Source organism: Triticum aestivum, chromosome 6A (genome assembly GCF_018294505.1).
Source record: "Triticum aestivum cultivar Chinese Spring chromosome 6A, IWGSC CS RefSeq v2.1, whole genome shotgun sequence".
Classification (NCBI taxonomy): Eukaryota; Viridiplantae; Streptophyta; class Magnoliopsida; order Poales; family Poaceae; genus Triticum; species Triticum aestivum.
This window is the reverse complement of record NC_057809.1, coordinates 323,750,396-323,762,468: the sequence shown is the minus strand read 5'-3', so window position 1 is coordinate 323,762,468 and position 12,073 is coordinate 323,750,396.

Sequence of the window (12,073 nt, the reverse complement as noted above, 5' to 3'; positions counted from 1 at the left end):
TTGTACAAAGTCAGTTACAAAGAAAGGAATCTTCATATCTGAATGCTAGGCTTGCCATCCACGCCAAGGAGAGTGCCATCCGGACACGGGAAATAGTCTTCTATCTTGTATCTTCACAGCCCATCAGTCCGGCCCATGTACAATAGGTCGGACGCCCGAGGACCCCTTAATCCAGGACTCCCTCACCCGCCAGACCGACGGGTGCGACGGCCTCAACGTCGACGAGCCTAGGCTCGATGTTCACGGGTGCCTACCATTCGAGGTCGGCTGCCCTGCCATTACACGGGAGCTGTGGGAAGTCCGTTGGCTGTCCGTTCGCATGTTCAAGCCAGAGATACCTAAGAAGTACGCCGGGAGGCTGAACACGGCAGAATTTCTAAGCATCTAAACCATCGATGTTCAGGCTGCCTAGGGAAGAGATGAGAAGGTGTTCGCCAACTACTTCCCTTTGGCCCTCAAGTCCAATGTGAGGTCTTGGCTGATGCACCTGCCGGAGAACTCCATTTCGTCATGGGCAGACCTGTGCCACGAGTTCATCGGTGCCTTCACCGGTGGCCACCAAGAGCCGGACAGACCTAGCGACCTGTAGCTTCTCTACAAAAAGGAAGGAGAAACCCTTTGTAAGTATTTACAGAGATTCAGTAAAGTTCATAGAAATATTCCAAATATCCATCTGGCGGCCGTTATAGCAGCTTTCCAGTCCAATGTGCGCAACCGCCACATTTATTCCAAATGAACGTGCGGTTGCCCAAGACTGTGAAAGAACTATATACGCTGGTGGACAAATGTGCCCGCATGGAAGAAGGAAGGAAGTTGCCCGGAGAGGAAGATTGCATTAATATTGATTTAGAGGATGAGGATGAATCAACCAGCCAGAGGAAGGGCAAGAAGCGTAGTAACAAGCTAAGAGATAAGGCAGTGATGATTGTAGAAGGTTCAGGCACACCTAGTACTGGTAAGAAGGCCAAGGCTGAGGCCCCCGGCGAGGAAGCTACCACGTGCACTTGATATGTCTCCAACGTATCTACTTTTTTCTCACGCTTTTCCTCTTGTTTTGGACTCTAATTTGCATGATTTGAATGAAACTAACCCCGGACTAACGTTGTTTTCAGCAGAACTACCATGGTGTTGTTTTTGTACAGAAATAAAAGTTCTCGGAATGGAACGAAACTTTTTGAGGATTTTTTATATCAATAATAAGAATTACTGGAGCCAAGACGCACCAGAGACGGGCCCCTAGGTGGGCACAATCCACCAGGGCGCGCCCCCTCTCCTGGCACGCCCAGGTGGGTTGTACCCACCTAGTGGCCCCGCTGGCGGCCCCCTGATACTATAAATTCACATATTTCTAGAAAAAAACAGGGAGAAAGAATTATCATGATCCACGAGATGGAGCCGCCAACAAGCCTTGTTCTTCCTCGGAAGGGCAGATCTGGAGTCCGTTTGGGGCTCCGGAGAGGGGAATCTTCGTTCTTCATCATCACCAACCCTTGTCCATCGCCAATTCCATGATGCTCCCCACCGGGAGTGAGTAATTCCTTCGTAGGCTCGCTGGTCGGTGGGGAGTTAGTTTTGTTAGGGCTTGATCCCTATTATCCACTATGTTCTTAGATTGATGTTGCTATGACTTTGCCATGCTTAATGCTTGTCACTTTGGGCCCGGGTGCCATGATTTCATATCTGAACAATATATGTTATCATCATTATATCCATGTTCTAGATCCGATCTTGCAAGTTATAGTCACCTACTACGCTTAAGATCTGGCAACCCCGGGGTGACAACAACCGGGCCCACTCCCGATGATGGTCGTAGTTTGAGGAGTTCATTTATTCACTATGTGCTAATGCTTTGTTTTGGTTCTCTATTAAACGGAGGCCTTAATATCCCTTAGTTTCCAATATGGACCATGCTGCCACGGGAGGGTAGGACAAAACATGTCATGCAAGTTCTTTTAATAAAGCATGTATGACTATTTACGGAATACATGCCTACATTACATCGATGAACTGGAGCTAGTGCCGTATCGCCCTAGGTTATAACTATCTCATGATGAATATCAACCAACAAGTCACTGATCCAATGCCTACGAACTTTTCCATATTGTTTCTGCCAAGTTACTACTGCTATCATCACTGTTACACTTGCTACAAAATTACTCCTATCACTGTTACTATTACTATTGCTGCTATCACTACTATCAAACTACTTTGCTACTAATCAATTTCCTGCAGATAATTAATCTCCAGGTGTGTTTGAATTGACAATTCAGCTGCTAATACCTTCAAATATTCTTTGGCTCCCCTTGTGTCAAATCTATAAATTCGGGTTGAATAATCTACCCTCGAAAACTGTTGCGATCCCCTATACTTGTGGGTTATCAGCACTGCCTGCTGGGAAGCCGCTGCCGCGGAAAAAGTTGGGAAAGGTGATGGGCCGTACTGCAAGATCCACTGGACCAAAGGCCACGACCTTTAGGAGTGTTATCACGTTGCACTCCTCTCATCGCCAACTCAAGCGATGGGCACGAGAGGTCAATGCTGTGGAAGCCGCTCAAGTGGTCCCGCACACCCATCATCCTGGACGAAGAGGATCACCCTGATCGCATCATTGTGGTAGGGTGTTTGCCGTTGTTGGTCTCCCCAACAATTTGCAACCTCAAGGTCACAAAGATGCTGGTGGACGGCAGGGTCGGGTTGAATCTGATTTCCCCAACAGTTATTAGTAAGCTTCAGATAGGAGAAGAGGAGCTAGAGGCCACCAGCATGTTTCATGGAGTTAATCCCGGCAGGAGTCATCCTAAGGGGAAGATTACATTGCCGGTGACGTTTGGGGGAGAGATGAACTTTCGGGCTGAGCAGATTGTGTTTGATGTGGTTGATCTCCCCCTGTCGTATAATGGGATTCTTGGACGACCAGCCCTGGCCAAGTTCATGGAAGCATCCCACTATGCATACAACACCCTGAAAATGCCTGGGCCATTGGGAGTCCTCACTATCCCGTCAGATGAGAAGGATACAATTATCTGTGTGGACAGGATGTATCAGGATGCAGTCGCAGCAGAGGTTGCGGCAGCAGCAGTTCCTACCAAGGAAAGCAAAGGAAAGAAGAGGGATTGTAGGACCTCCGGCAAGGAGTCCAGGAAGCATTACCCTCCTATTGCACGACATCTCTTGACAACGTGCCGGAGTGTTCCGACAGCAAGAGATCCAAGGTTACTGCACCCCAAGTGAAGAAGGTCCTGGCAGAGCTAGCTGGCGTTGATGGTACTTGCACTATCAGCACCATTCTCGATGACAAATAGGAAAGCATGCTCAGGGCCTTCCTACGGGTGAATATCGATGTGTTTTCTTGGCAACCATCTGATATCCCCGGTGTTCCTAGGGAGGTAATTGAGAACCACCTTGCTGTCTGCCCACATGCTCGTCCCGTCAAGCAGAAAGTACGGAAGCAAGCCTTGGAGAGGCAGTAGTTCATTGCTGAAGAGATCAAGAAGTTAGAGGCAGCTGGTTTGGTCAGAGGAGTGCTGCATCCTACATGGTTAGCAAATCCAGTAGTGGTCAGAAAAGCTCTATGGTTATAAGGTTTTTGCGTAAAGCCAATTTTTCCCTACTGCGAAGGAATAAATTTATGTAACTATCATGGTGGTTGTGAAACAACGAGAATGGTTGACAGCATTCTCAATCCCAATTAAGAATAATTAAAACCCAACAACATTAATTAGAAGTAACATGTTGAGATTCACAGGATATTCAAGTACTAGATACTCAAGTTGTCCATAACCGGGGACACGGCTAATCATGATTAGTTTGTACACTCTGCAGAGGTTTGCGCACTTTTCCCCACAAGACTCGATCGCCTCCGTTTGGTTTCTCGCACTACATGGTGTTTGAGAAGACGGATGACCGAGACACAGTCTTTCAGAAGCGCTAGCACCTTACATGTGGGTAGACCGGTACACCTACTTCCCCTACATCTGCTAGTCTACCCGTAAGAGTTCGCATGACTTAGTCAACTATGCCAGAGCCCATAATGGCTTGTGGCTGCACACGTAAGTTTCTAGTTTGAAAGATCTTATGATCCCTTTGAGCCTGGGTGGCGGTCCAAAAAAAACAGGCAAGTCCTGATATTCATCAGGTGCCTCAATCCACCCAGATGTGTGTTTAAGTTGCCACCTTAAGTAAACCATTAAAATTAACAAACTCACATCGGTCATGGATATCACTCACCCAATCCACGTCTACTAGCATAGCATGGCATAATAAGCAAACGTAGAAGTAACTCCCAAGGGTTTCATAGTAAACAGGTAATAGGTACTACCTCATCTACTTCCCATCCCACAATTTAATTAGATCCTAATCATGCAATGTGTGAGGATTGATCTAATGCAATAAAACATGGGTTGTAGAAAAGGTATGATCAAAGTGTGAACTTGCCTGCAATGTAGATGAAGATGATTCTCACTTAAAACTCTTGATAGATCTACTCGTCACACTCCGGTCAATCTATCGTAAGCAAACAATAGTAACCACACAATAAGTACTCATCTAATACAAAAGTAAAACTCGAACAAGAGAACGAACTAGATAGTTCAACTTAAGAACTCCGGTTGCAAAGAAAGAACGAACCGAACAAACGACGGAAAACAAACGGCGGAAGACAACAACTCGGTTCTAGCAAGTTGAAACTAGGTCAAATTTTTATCGGGGCAAAACTTGTTTAAGTCGATTAGACGGAATGGCGGTTTCGAAACGAAACTCCAGGCGCTTGAATCACCTGATTCCGATAAACGGGCGAGAAGAAAAACTAGAACGAAGATCGGATCTGAGATCACGATCGCGGAATAAATCCGACGAAAAGAAAGAGAAAACGATTAAACGAACGGACGTTCGTTAACCGGGAAAATCGGTGATCACGTTCGTTGAGACGAAGGTCCGAAAGAAGAACAAAAACTGATCTAGGGTTTTTGGAAAAGAAACGGAAAAAGAAAACGGAAAAACGATCTAGAAAACCGGAACGGTTTAGAGAAGAACCGGAAAGAAAACGAATAAGAAGAGAAGAAAAGAATCGGAACGATTAGAAGAAAACGATCCGAGGAAAAGAGATGTGGGGCAACCTCGGCGAGGTCTCCGGCGAACGGCGGCGACGGCGGTGGCGTAGGGCGGCGGCGGCGGCTAAGGCGGCGGCGCGGGTGAGGGGCGCGGCGGCGGGTGAGGGGCGCGGGGTGGTGCGCGGCTTGGGGAGGCGCGGGGTGGTGTGGCTTGGGGTTTGATTTGATGATTTAGAGGGGTGGTGTTGGGGTATTTATATTGGGGAGGGGTGAGGAGACTTGGGGTAGGGGACAAGAAATAGACTAGGAATAGGAAAAAGAGTCCTAGAAGAAAAAAGGAAAACGGAATAAAGGAAAGAGGGGGGGGGGCTGACCTAGCCGGACTCGGCCTGGCAAGAGGCGGCGGCGGCTGGCGCTACCTGCCTGGCGCTGGCGCGTAGCGCACAGGGGCTGGGGCGGGGGCGGCCGGCTGGCTGGGCCTTAGGCCCGGCTGGCCTGGCGGGATTCCTTCTTTTTTTTAAACTGGTTCCGTGCGTAGAAAAAAAAACAAAAAGAGAACTAAACGAACTCTGAAAAATCTAAAGTAAATTTTCCCTGACTCCTTAAAATGAGCCGAACAAAATGAACTTTTCTCCGGACCTAAAATGCAATTTTCGAAAACGCGCATTTTTCCCTATCCAAAATAAAAAGCAAATAAACTCCGGCAAACAAAATTTGATCTATTTATTAAATCTTCATTTTTCCTCAATTTTGGGAAAGTCATATTATTCCCTCTCTCATATTTTGATATTGGAAAAATAATTGAAGATAAAATAAAATAAATCAAATGATCCTCTTTTCAACTTCGAGAAAACTCTCAATTATGAAAATAACGAAATCTCCAACTCTCTCCGAAGGTCCTTGAGTTGCGTGAAATTTCTAGGATCGACCAAAAAGCAAGAAAATAAGATATGCATGATGATCTAATGTATAACATTCCAAATTGAAAATTTGGGATGTTACAAACCTACCACCCTTAAAAGGAATCTCGTCCTCGAGATTCGGAGAGGCTAGCAAAAAAGGTTAGGGTTTGGGGGTCTTCTCAAAATCCATCGATCATCACACGGTGTCTGGGGTGCTACCACCCTTAGAATCATTGTTACGGTTTCATCAAAACTCATATACTCCATCCTTATTCTTGACAGTGCCGTCTTATCAGATTGTAAGGATAATTCCTTCTCTAGGCTCTTCAGGTAGTGGCATAACCTTTTTCTCAATTCTTCTGTCCTTTCATCTTGGCAAGGTTTTTCCGAGATTGGGTCTTCTTAGCTGACGGGTCTAGCGCCAAAACTAAACAACTATCGATATCTCATGGTCGTCAACAATTTATGGTTTCTCCTGTAGGAAATGGGTCTGGGTTGATCCTCACCGTATAACCTACGGTTGGCAAAGCTACCTTGTACAAGGGAAAAATTGCTATACCATTCTAAGGTTCAAACAAGGTTTTCATCGTCGTCTCTCTACTATAGGTAAGTCACTCAGATTTACCATTCCATATAACAAGGAGAACAACAAGAGTAAGTCGGTATGGTGATCAATCCATCCCGCACCCAAATCATTACCTTGTATACAGTTTAGCGAATCTCGCATTCTAACAATCGGTCATCCTCACAAGCATTGCAGAATTTCTTTTATCGACGAACCAAGTTCGGATAAATCCATAGATTCTGCAAGCCAAACAACCATCTATCGTTCCTTCACAACTCTCAGGTTTTGCATTACTCCTATAAGATCGTCTACCGATAAGGGCATATCCTCTTCCAGGATTTTTTTCCTTCAAGAATGTGCTTGCTTCTTGGCAGGTCCTGGGGCTTGCGGGTTATGGCACATCTCATCACTTGCAAACCTTGAACTCTTCATCGGGGCAGCGGATCTCTAATCCAACATCCAACTTCCTAGTATTCTTAAATCCATCCAATTGTACTGTCTTCCTTCTATTGGCACCAAACTAGGACATGTTTACTCAGACTCATCATGGAGTTTCCATTGATCCATATTCCCAACATCATACCTCCTTTATATCCAATAGTAATTCATCCCTTCATCCTCGTGGAATATCCCTCATACCGAAATAAAAACTTATACTCATGAAGTCCATATTCCACTTCGTGGAACATCATTGTCCTTTCCGCGGTCAAGCATCTTTACAGGAGAATATTGGCCATCTCTGCATGGCACTTCTTCAACTGGGAACCGTGAAACACATCCTGAACTCCTGACAGTCCTTCGGGTGACTCCAACTTGTTGGCCACTTCTCCCATATGCTCCAAAACTCAGTATGGTCCTACAAATCTCGGGCAAATTTTCCCTTAACTCCAATCCATTTAACTCCTCGCACATGGGACACGCGAAGACATGCTCTGTCTCCAATTTCATAAACTACCTCCTTGAGTTTTTGAGTCTACATAACTCTTTTGCCTGGACTGAACTACCTTCAGTCTATCTCAAATCAACTTAACATTCTCTTCCGACTCCTTTGATCACCTTAGGTCCAAACAACTGGCGGTCTCCAACTTCATCCCACATACTCTTGGGGTATCACACCTATCGAGGCAAAACTCGTATTCATTTTGTCCGAAATCCACTCAGCGGAGTATCCTTATCGTTTCCAGGGGTCAATGGTTCTTACAGGGTGCTACCACCCTTAAAATGCCCCAATATTTTATAGACCATATTTCTCATATCCTCAAAAATGGTCACATTTTTCCTCATAGAGTAACTCATAATATCCAAATCAGTACCAACGATGCTACTTTATTGATTCTCAAATTATTACAATCTCCTATTTTTCCATTACATGCCTCAACTCAAGACCTCAATATAAAGGAAAATGTTCTCACTACTACGACTATATTTCTTCTGGTACAACTCAACTACTTACCACAAGTCTCCTTCTCCTTCGGACAATCTCTGGCAAAGTGCCCTGCTTTATTACAACTAAAACATATTACATCTGAGAAGTTTCGAGGTTTTCTTGTGATTATATAGCCTCCTTGGGTTCTTGGCTTCCTTTTTGGGCAACTGTGGAGGTAGTGCCCTGACTCCTTGCACCTATAATAGGTGACATGACTCAGATCCTTCCTGGAATCCAATCTACTTCTCTTTCTGGACTTTTCCGTTCCAATCAGAGCTTCTATTTCCTGTGGGTCATACGCTACTTCCTCCGTTGGGAATTCTACTAGATCCCCCTTTATACAATTTTGGGAGATGTGTCCTTCTTCTCCACATGAATAGCAAGACTTAGTGCAGGGTTTACTCGGGTCTTCTTTAGGTGTGTCTTCCACATCTTCCTTCATCACGGGTTCTTCTAAAATTTCCATGAGGGCTCCTTTCATTACTTCGTTCTTCGGTTGGATGGTTCGTTGTACCATGGGGTAAATGTGACACTGAGCAGGATAGTGGGTAGTTCCTTCACACAAGAAACAAGTAATCTTCCTGGTTGGGCATTCTTCAACTGGGTGACTTCCTTCACAGTTAATGCATTCATCCTTGTCTGCTTTATGGGTGTAGCCTATTTTCTCCACAAATCTTGCACGCACAAGGTTTCCTTATATCCTTTCCATAAGACTTCAACTTCTAGGACACAAGGTGATATCTTTGTAGATTCAACTTTAATTCTCTCCAAGTGGTTACTCCTTGCCATCCATTCATGGTTTGGTACATCCTCCACCAAGTAGCAACACCTCTTTCAAAGCATTGAAGAGCATGCTGGGCCATATCCTTTCCGACTATAGGGTTGTTCTCCATATGATCCTCCATGTTCCGAATCCATCGGTCTGTCTCCAATTGACTCATCGGTCCAGAAAATACAAGCTCATCTCCATTCATCATCTATTGGGTCCATGGGTTTGGGGTGAGATAAGAGAGAGGGAGAGGGACACACAATACAAACAAAAGTTTTGAAAAGACAGAATTTTGTTGTGGCTGTCGAAAAACATCAAACAAATGACAGCTCATAATCGTCGCATCTAACGTAGGTATATAACAGGGGTTTGGTCTTCTAAAGGTCAACATCGCCAAACTCTTCCAATTTTGTTCAAGCCTCCAATGGCTTCTTCCGATCATGCTTGTCTTCTCAAGTTCTTTTGCCAGATCATCTCTATTGACGTGAAACCTCTCGTGACATCCTTTAATATTCCGGAGTTGCATTTCAAACTTCTGGTTTCAACATCCTTCACATGAACCATGGTCATACTGTCCTTCAGTTCTTGACAATTCTCCGGTATCTCGAGGTTGTAGCTCTTCCAGCTTGGCTACTCTCATCTTCAGGATCCTGAGTTCCTCATGAAATACTTCCTTGTCTAATACGACTTCCTGGAGCTCCATTTTAAACTTCTTGATGTACTACTCCAGATCCTGGTGATACACCGGCTAGGGCTAAAACTTCATCCTTTGCTGATAGATGCTCCATCAGCCTTCTACCATTTAATCCTTCCATGCATATGCATGCTTAACTCAGCACGGTGACAATAGCATTAGCGGATGATGACATCACGGATAACCGTGTTTCTGCCCTTGTCATTGCCATGAGCTATCTTCCATAATTGATATCTCCTGCCTCAAAACTTGAGTTCTCATACTCCTTGTTTCGGTCTTTCTCCGATACACCTTGATCTCGGGTATTGACAACTTCCATAGTCTGCCAAGTTCCATAAGGGTAGTCTTCCTAGGTCATACAAATCTAGGAATTCTTCAGAGCCTTCAATTCTCCCAGTCTTCAGAGTCCGTTGTAGTTTCCAAATGTATGGTAAAATCCTCTTCATTCTGAATGGTCTCGGTTGTCCGATATCTTGTACTTCTTGGAGTGGTCTCATCAGTCGAATCTTCATGTGGTCAAAGGGGGAAAAAGGGTATAGTCTCACTAAAGAGAATTTTTGAATAAGTTCAGTAGAGAAGAGAGGTAAAAGATCTTTTTGAAAGGGAAAGTTGTAGAGGAAAAATCTTTGCTATGGGCTTGCCAGTTTCTAGGGTCACGTCCTACAGTCAACATGTGCTCTGATACCATCTTGTAGCGACCCGACCCGAATGGGTCAAGTCTCTGTGCTTACGTGTCATCCCTGGATCGGTATGCTGACACACACAGTACTCGAAGGATTTATAACAGAGGTAAATCACATGTATAAAGTAACGTAAATACTATTACCTCAAATCCAAAATCGCGGAAGCAACAAGGTTGTGGTTACCCATCAACACCAACGGCAAACTTGAGTGTAGAAATCGTAACCCTAACATATCACTTACTCGTCGTAAGAAACCTGCAACATAAGACGTTGCAGCCCGAAATGGGTCAGTACATGGAATGTACTGGCAAATTCACACCATAGAGAATGATGAACAATGGCTATCACTACATGCATATATGGCTGGTGGAAAAGCTCTATGGTTATAAGGTTTTTGCGTAAAGCCAATTTTTCCCTACTGCAAAGGAATAAATTTATGTAACTATCATGGTGGTTGTGAAACATCGAGAATGGTTGACAGCATTCTCAATCCCAATTAAGAATAATTAAAACCCAACAACATTAATTAGAAGTAACATGTTGAGATTCACAGGATATTCAAGTACTAGATACTCAAGTTGTCCATAACCGAGGACACGACTAATCATGATTAGTTTGTACACTCTGCAGAGGTTTGCGCACTTTTCCCCACAAGACTCGATCGCCTCCGTTTGGTTTCTCGCACTACATGGTGTTTGAGAAGACGGATGACCGAGACACAGTCTTTCAGAAGCTCTAGCACCTTACATGTGGGTAGACCAGTACACCTACTTCCCCTACATCTGCTAGTCTACCCGTAAGAGTTTGCACGACTTAGTCAACTATGCCAGAGCCCATAATGGCTTGTGGCTGCACACGTAAGTTTCTAGTTTGAAAGATCTTATGATCCCTTTGAGCCTGGGTGGCGGTCCAAAAAAAACAGGCAAGTCCTGATAGACATCAGGTGCCTCAATCCACCCAGATGCGTGTTTAAGTTGCCACCTTAAGTAAACCATTAAAATTAACAAACTCACATCGGTCATGGATATCACTCACCCAATCCACGTCTACTAGCATAACATGGCATAATAAGCAAACATAGAAGTAACTCCCAAGGGTTTCATAGTAAACAGGTAATAGGTACTACCTCATCTACTTCCCATCCCACAATTTAACTAGATCCTAATCATGCAATGTGTGAGGATTGATCTAATGCAATAAAACATGGCTTGTAGAAAAGGTATGATCAAAGTGTGAACTTGCCTGCAATGTAGATGAAGATGATTCTCACTTAAAACTCTTGATAGATCTACTTGTCACACTCCGGTCAATCTATTGTAAGCAAACAATAGTAACCACACAATAAGTACTCATCCAATGCACAAGTAAAACTCGAACAAGAGAACGAACCTGATAGTTCAACTTAAGAACTCTGGTTGCAAAGAAAGAACGAACCGAACAAACGACAGAAAACAAACGGCGGAAGAAAACAACTCGGTTCTAGCAAGTTGAAACTAGGTCAAATTTTTACCGGGGCAAAACTTGTTTAAGTTGATTAGACGGAACGGCGGTTTCGAAACGAAACTCCAGGCGCTTGAATCACCTGATTCCGATAAACGGGCGAGAAGAAAAACTAGAACGAAGATCGGATCTGAGATCACGATCGCGGAATAAATCCGACGAAAAGAAAGAGAAAAATGATTAAACGAACGGATGTTCGTTAACCGGGAAAATCGGTGATCACGTTTTTGGAAAAGAAACCGAAAAAGAAAACGGAAAACCGATCTAGAAAACCGAAACGGTTTAGAGAAGAACCGGAAAGAAAACGAATAAGAAGAGAAGAAAAGAATCGGAACAATTAGAAGAAAACGATCCGAGGAAAAGAGACGCGGGGCAACCTCGGCGAGGTCTCCGGCGAACGGCGGCGACGGCGGTGGCGTAGGGCGGCGGCGGCAGCTAAGGCGGCGGCGCGGGTGAGGGGCGCGACGGCGGGTGAGGGGCGCGGGG